General features: G+C 36.6%; 1 pseudogene; it reads left to right on the top strand.

Moving 5' to 3' along the window:
• Positions 1-1823: 1823 nt before the first annotated feature.
• Positions 1824-3182, top strand: LOC138915574 (ligand-dependent nuclear receptor corepressor-like protein pseudogene; annotated as a pseudogene).
• The last annotated feature ends 4889 nt before the right edge of the window (positions 3183-8071 follow it).

The raw sequence follows: 8071 nt of genomic DNA, 5'->3' as shown, positions 1-8071 counted from the left end.
CTGGCCCTAAGCTAACATCTGCTGCCAATCTTCCCCTTTGTGCTTGAGGAAGAGTGGCCTTGAACTAACGTCTGTGCCAGTCTCCCTCTATTTTATATGTGGGTTGCTACCACAGCATGGCTTGACAAGCGGTGTATGTCTGCACCCGGGATCTGAACCTGCAAACCTGGGCTGCAGAAGCGGAGAGAGCTGAACTTAACCACTACACCACTGGGCCAGCCCCTACTTTTAATTTTTTGAGGAACCTCCATACTGTTTTCCATAGTGGCTGCACCATTTTACATTCCCATCGACAGTGTGCAAGGGTTCCAATTTCTCCACATCCTTGCCAACACTTGCCATTTTTTGTTTTTTGGTAATAGTCATCCTGACATTTGTGAGGTGATATCTCAATTGTGATTTTGATTTGCATTTCTTATCAGATTTGGCAATATGGAGGTTATTCATAGGAAAACGTATGAATCAAAGAGGAGGAAAAGAGAGTCCACGTAGAACTCTTTCAAGAAGTTTTGCTATGAAAGCTAGCAGAGAAATAGGCTCAGCTAGAGGGATTACGGGGTAAAGAAAAGTGGTGTTTTGTCTTTGTTTTTTTAAGATGAGCGATATTACAACATTTTTTATGATGAAGAGACCATCCAGCCTGAGGAGAGATTGATGATGCAGTAAAGAGAGGGGATAAGGAAAACAACTAAACCCCTAAGTGGGTAGCAGACATAGGAGTCCAGATCACAGCTGGAAAGACTGAAGATTAACAGAAGAAAAGCCACTTCCTTCTCTTTAATATGATGCAGAAGATAAATGCAGTTGTAGGAAGGATTGTACATTTAGTGGTGGGATGTGGGAGAAGTTCCCTATCTCGTGACTTTTTTCTGAAGTGTAAAGGAAAATCATTGGCCAAGAGAGAACATACAAAATAGTCATCGCGGAGAGCGAAAAAGTAAGTTTTCTAAAACCCTGGAAAAGGATGACCAGCTTAAGGTTTGTGATCAGGAATTTAAAGAAAGCTTGTCAACCCGAAAGCCAGTTCTTTGTGGCCAGGAAAGAGGGCAATAATGAAAAGTGTTCTAGAGAGAGCAAATACAGTGATTCTTGTAGCTTCTTATTTACCCTAAATGATCACTTAAAGTGTATAAGTACATTATAATCTATAACAATGTTAGAGAAAATATATAGCTAACAGAAGTTGGCAAGTAGAAGGAGCAAAGAAGTGTGAGAGGTTAGGTGTGTGAGTATCTTCATCTCGCACAGAGTGAGGAGCTAATGTATAATTTTGAAAGTTGAAAATCCAAAAAAACAGATGTTTGAAGTACTTACCTTACTTAAATTATACGGTTTATCATAAAATAACTAAAATACTAAGAGGAAATAGTTTAAATTATCTAAATCCTCACCTGTCATAAGTGAATCCACAATGTCAAAAATTGATAAAACAATTAGTGATTGAGATCCTTTAATTTATAAATATGGAGGCAGTCACCGGAAGAAATAAAAAACAAAGTGAAAAGTAATTGCCTGTGGAGAACTTTTGTCCCTCATTATTATTTTGTATGACTTGATTTTTTTCATAACAAATGTATGCGTTAGTATACTTTAATAAAATTAAAACAGAAACTATTTAGCTGCGAATGAAGGCCTTGAAGTCAGGGCCAAGCTTTGATACAACTGGGTAGGTTTTGTCGAGGTGACATTTATTTCCAGCCCCTTCCCGTGCCCTCTGATTGGCTCTCTCGGAATTGGTTTTCTCCCAGTATCAAAGGGATTCACTGCCCTCCTGCCCCTGGCTTCCTGCCGCCTTCACTGAGGAAAAGCACATCTCTGGTTGTTTTCTGCTCCTCAACTTTGATCACTACAAAATGAGTCTATTCTTGGTCTCATTCTTAAAATGATTTGTTTTTGGCGCTCCGGGGCTCGCGCCCCTGCCTCGTGCCTGCGCCGCTCGTATGTAAATGAGGGCGCGTGACGCGGGACGCGGATGGACAAGGGAAGAGAGAGAGTGGCCGCTGCCCTCGCCGCCCGGTGCCGGAGCCCTCGGTGCGCGGCGGAGAGGAGAGGATGCCGGCGGGAACTCGACTCTTGGCGCCACCGTCTCATGCACTGTGTAGGTTTTGAGAGTATTTTAGAAGGGCTTTATGGACCACGGCTACGAAGAGCCCTGAGTTTATTTGAAGGATTGTCTACCATCTCTTGATTCTTCACAGTCAACACCAACAGAGGAACTGTCATCTCAGGGCCAGTCCAACACTGAAAGACTGAATGCCAAGCAGAAAATTAGCTAAATGCACTCTTTCGAAAGAAAGACCTTCCTCAGAACTGTGATCCTAACATTCCCCTAGTTGCTCAGGAATTAATGAAAAAGATGATACGTCAGTTTGCAATTGAGTATATTTCAAAAAGTGGTAAAATTCAAGAGAATAGAAATGGTTCAATTGGACCAAGTCTAATATGTAAAAGTATTCAAATGAATCAAGCAGAAAACTCCCTTCAGGAAGAACAGGAAGGCCCCTTAGACCTCACTGTGAATCGAATGCAAGAACAAAATACTCAGCAAGGGGATGGAGTGTTAGATCTCTCTACAAAGAAAACCAGCATAAAATCTGAAGAGTCGTCCGTATGCGATCCTTCTTCTGAAAATTCAATGGCTGGGAGACTACAGAGAAACAGAGAGGACTATGTGGAGAGAAGTGCTGAGTTTGCAGATGGTTTGCTCTCAAAAGCTTTGAAAGACATTCAGTCTGGAGCACTGGACAGAAATAAAGCAGGCATACCTCAAAAAACTTTACTTCTCCACTTAGAAGCCTTACCAGCAGGGAAGCCTGCATCTTTTAAAAACAAAGCTCGAGATTTCAGTGATAGTTACTCATATAAAGACAGTAAAGAAACTTGTGCAGTGCTGCATAAAGTAGCCCTGTGGGCAAGAGCTCAAGCAGAGCGCACAGAAAAAAGTAAACTCAATCTAATTTAAAGAAAAAAATGAAAGCCTACAATATGAAACTTCACGTCCTACTGTACAGTTAAAAATTCCTCAACTACGAGTAAGTTCTGTTTCAAAACCACAACCTGATGGTCCTGGTCTGCTGGATGTTATGTATCAAGTTTCCAAAACCTCTCCAGTCCTAGAAGGATCAGCTCTCCAAAAACTGAAAAATATACTCCCTAAACAGAAGAAAATAGAATGTTCTGGGCCCGTAACTCACTCAAGTGTTGACTCTTACTTTCTACCCGGGGACCTCTCTCCTTTGTGTCTTAATTCTAAAAATGGAACAGTTGATGGAACCTCTGAAAATACTGAAGATGGATTGGATCGAAAAGATAATAAGCAGCCCAGGAAAAAACGTGGCCGTTATCGGCAGTATGATCATGAAATAATGGAAGAGGCTATTGCAATGGTAATGAGTGGCAAAATGAGTGCTTCCAAAGCACAAGGAATTTATGGGGTACCTCACGGCACTTTAGAATACAAGGTAAAAGAAAGATCTGGAACACTGAAGACTCCTCCTCCGAAGAAACTCCGAGTACCAGACACTGGGTTATATAATATGACAGATTCAGGGACTGGCAGCTGCAAAAACAGCAGCAAGCCTGTGTAGATTACTTGTTAGGAAAATGTTTGTACGTGTGTTTGTGTGTGTGTGTGTATGTGCACAGGTGTGTGTTTGTGTGTCTATATACACACACGTGGGAATTACAGATGCTCACTCTGACAGGAGACATGAAATTTTGCAGTTGAAAAACCACTTACATGCCTTTTGAAAAAAAGTTTTATTCAGGGTTTTCACTGTGGACAGAATTATATAGTTGCTTACTTAATTCTGATAGTTTGTATTTAATCCTTGTATAAATAGGTGAAAAAGATTGAGGTTTTCTTTAGTAGTCAATAGCATAAAGCGTTGTGGGAAAACAAGTAATTGTCAAGTGAAACATTTTTATAGGTGAAAGACCACCCCAGCCATTCAGTTAAACCATCTTATAATGGAAATATGATATTAATAGTTTTTAAACATTTTTACCTAACATACTTAGAGTTACTGTAAGTACGTCAACCAACCAATCAGAGTTTAAATACGCAGCTATCTCCATACTAAGAAAAATTAATATATACAGTATTAGGACACTACAGTGCATTCTATGAAATATGAAATGCACTCAAGTGCATCCACCAGGAATAGACAAGAAAACCTTAAATGATATGTATAATGAAATTTAATATTTATCATTTAACAGTTGTTGTAGCAGGAAGTTGGGGTTTATAAGGTATACACTTTTTGAAAAAAACTGACACATTGTTAACCCCAGGAGCTATAAAATCCTTTAATATAAGATGGAATACTAAGAACAAAAAGTAATTTAAATTTAATTATTAAAATAATTTAATTTTGTTTTTCATTTGAAAAATAAGCTAATGTGTAAGATTAGAAAAGAAAGTTGGAATGCAACTTAGAGCATGTTTATAATGGGCACAGAAAAAGCTTGAGAATGATCATTTTGGTTTAAATGTGCTGGTTGGTTGATGTTACGACTACTTTAAATTTTAAGGATTGTGATAGACTCCTACTATTGAAAAACCTCAGTGTAACTTTAATATATTTGCTGCTGTGACATTTCAAAACATTTTCAGTTTATCAAAAATGAATTACAGATTTCATTTTGGTGGGCGATACATTATCATTTTGCTAATAACCAAATTTGCAGTTTGTTCAGGGTCTTAAATGGATTTACAGATATTTCACACTGAAGCTGTTTTGAACTTTCAGTAATGTAAACTCTACTAATTGGGCAGTTAGAAGCTGGGCAGTGCATTTTAACTTTTACTAGCCTCATAAAAGAGACCAGTAATTTTTATATAGCAGTTTTAAAATGTGGTTCAGAGTATCCATGTTGGATTTATGGAGTATGCCGTTTTAGTGGTAAAATGTTATAAAGCATGTGCCTCCATATAAAGATTGGGGATTTGCTTCATATGTTCACAGTTCTCCGAGTGCCCCTTTGCTCTGTTAAAAGTCAGGTTCTGATCATTTTTCTAAGCCAGTTTTCCTAAGTCCAAAAGGAATACTTAAAGCTGAATTTAAAAAATAAGTGCACCTTGTCAAATACTTGTGTTTTTACACTTGTGTTTGTGTGTATCTAATAATCACATATACATGTAATACTAAAGAGATTTTCAGCTATTACATTGAAAAACTGCTTACATATGTATAAGGAAACTGAAGAGAGGGAAATACACAACCAAGTAGATATTTGGTCTCTTCGATCTATACTGAACCCTCTTCAGCAATTAATGTTACCTGCATGCTAGGGTATGAATCCTCTCGCTCTTTTTTATTCCCCCAAGAAAGTATACATAATAGATTGCAAAACAGCAGATGTCAGGGTCATCTTTCTTTTTAAAGAATTAAGCCATATTTTGTGAGGGCCAGAACTTGGATGATTTAATGTATTTCCCCTCCCCGCCCCCCGCGCCCCCAGTGAAAAGCAAAGTTAATGTTTCAACACAATTTTATTGACCTCTTTATACAGAATTTTACTTGCAAAAATTTGGGGGCTTGAAGGCATTACATAATATTTATATTGTATTGAGCTTTTTTATTCCTCACACTATATTTACATTAATAAATTGATTGAGAAGTTTATAGTAAAGGGATACTTACAGAACACTTTTATATCATTTAAAAGATGACCTGACCAAAAACTTGACAGGATTCATAAAATCAGGGATCATTTTGCTATTGACTTCACAGTGCTCAGTAGTTTTATAGGTAATATTATAGTTAATTTGCCGCGTTTTAGTACTTGTATTATTTATTTTTGGTCAGAAATAGTAAATTAAATATTTTTTGATAGTTTGTAGGTAATGATCAACTCCTAACTTTTAAGATTTTTTTATTTTTTCCTTTTTCTCCCCAAAGCCCCCCGGTACATAGTTGTATATTCTTCGTTGTGTGTTCTTCTAGTTGTGGCATGTGGGACGCTGCCTCAGCGTGGTCTGATGAGCAGTGCCATGTCCGCGCCCAGGATTCGAACTAACGAAACACTGGGTCGCCTGCAGCGGAGCGCGCGAACTTAACCACTCGGCCACGGGGCCAGCCCCCAACTCCTAACTTTTAAAAGAAACAAAATGTTTCTAGTTACTGAGTTCACTTTTGATCATACAAACTTGGAAAGGCAGGGAAATTTATGGCTTCCCCTTCCCCCCAGTGATTCCATTAAGATATTCTCTATGTTAAACTTTCAAAGTACTTTATAAATTTAGTTACCAGTTATTACTTATTAATTGACAATTTTCTGAAAAATCCAGTTTCAGCAGACTTTTAATGAAGGTGAAAGCAACCATTATGTGCTTTCTACTTATTTGAATGTTCCTCAAGTATTTTATATTTTAAAAAAAAAAGAAGGAAAAGAAAAAACGGTGCCTCTGTTTTTAGAAAACTACTGCTCAGTAAAGTTGTTTAAACCATTTCTGGTAGCTAATGATAATTTTATATTAAATTGTATACTAACTTTAGTGAGACTGATTTTTTTAGTTGTTTACAGTACAAATACTTGTATTTGTTTTTTAATTGCAGTATTTCCATTGTCACAGTAATTTAGTAAAACTCTGGCTGCCTTGATTTTGACAGATTTTGTTAATATAAACTGATTGTTAGGCAATTAGTTATATTTATGCATAAATCAATTGCTCTATGATTCATGAATTATTTATTACAATATTTTCTAATGAATTCATGTATCTGTCTTGTGTTGTACTGTAATTCTGTTCCTACTTTGTGTTGTTATATATCTAAATCTGATTGTATGAATTTTAATTGTTCAGTTAACGTGTTTCTAGGTTGTAATTTGTAGTAAAGCTCTTCAGTGCTTTTGCACTTAAATTTAAAAAATAAATAAAAAATAAAAATGATTTGGTTTTGGCTCATGGTAAAAATCAGTAATAATCTAATAACTGAAATTCCCTTCCTCCTCCTGTTCCCATCCCTGCCAAATATTATTTAATGTGTGATCTCATTTAGGGAGATTAGATGGGAGAGTTTTATATGCATGTTTTTGTTTTTTAATCTCAGAAACAGAGGGTTAAATTGATCAGATGCTTCACTGCACGGTGTATTAGTATTATGGTTCATACCAAGTACCTCATGTGATAAATTTATCCCCTTTTATTTTCATCCCCCTCTCTCATTCTCTACCCACCTTGAGAATTTTAACTCTAAATAATGAGCTCAAAAGAATTCATCTCTGTTGGCAGACTGTTAAGGCACTGGGATAGGTAGGGGAAAATTATTTGGGAGTGTGTGAGAAAGAGGCCTTCCCAAGGAACTTCAAATTACACCATCTTTACAGGGCTTGTTTTATTCTTTTTACGTAATGATTCAGTAGTCACTATCAACTGGGACTGGAATTAGGATGGACTTTAAATCTCTTGTTGAGATGTTTTCTTATGGCAAGGTCTCATTAACATCATTTAAACAGAGTATAGCACAACACCCCAAGCAGGTGGGTGCTTAGTAAGTATTATCATGCAATGATAATGATGATGTAAAACTATAGGCTTCAGGTAAGGGTTGATGACTTATTCACCACACACCTTAAACTACATTCTTAAAACACAGATGAAACTCATTAAATTATTTTGACAGTTTTATATGCTTCATCAACATGTTGGATATGGGATAAACAAACGGCCTACAATTAACTACAAACAATTATTTCCACTATTATTAACGGATGTTCACCAATAGCGTTATATAACCTACACAACAAAGAGCATCTACTTGCAAGAAATGCAGCACATTGTTTTCTATTTCCTGTATCTCATTTATTCAATACACATTTTTTCCATGAGAAACATTATTGGTGTTAACACTCATCCAAAAGTTCATTACTTAATGCAAACGATTTTCTAGGTAGAGAAAAAAATTGTATGTATTTCTGTAGATGAGGGCACATTTTGCAACATATTTTGTAATTTTCCTCTCAGAAGTATGAAAATTCTAAAGAAAAGATTATGAAATATATTGAAGTGAAACCTCTTAAAGGCAGGAACTAGCTTATTTTTTTTCAGTATTTTCTTTTGTACTTC

The sequence above is a fragment of the Equus caballus genome, chromosome 9 (genome assembly GCF_041296265.1).
Source record: "Equus caballus isolate H_3958 breed thoroughbred chromosome 9, TB-T2T, whole genome shotgun sequence".
NCBI lineage: Eukaryota > Metazoa > Chordata > Mammalia > Perissodactyla > Equidae > Equus > Equus caballus.
The sequence above is the reverse complement of the archived record's forward strand: the minus strand, read 5'-3'. Positions and strand labels throughout refer to the sequence as shown.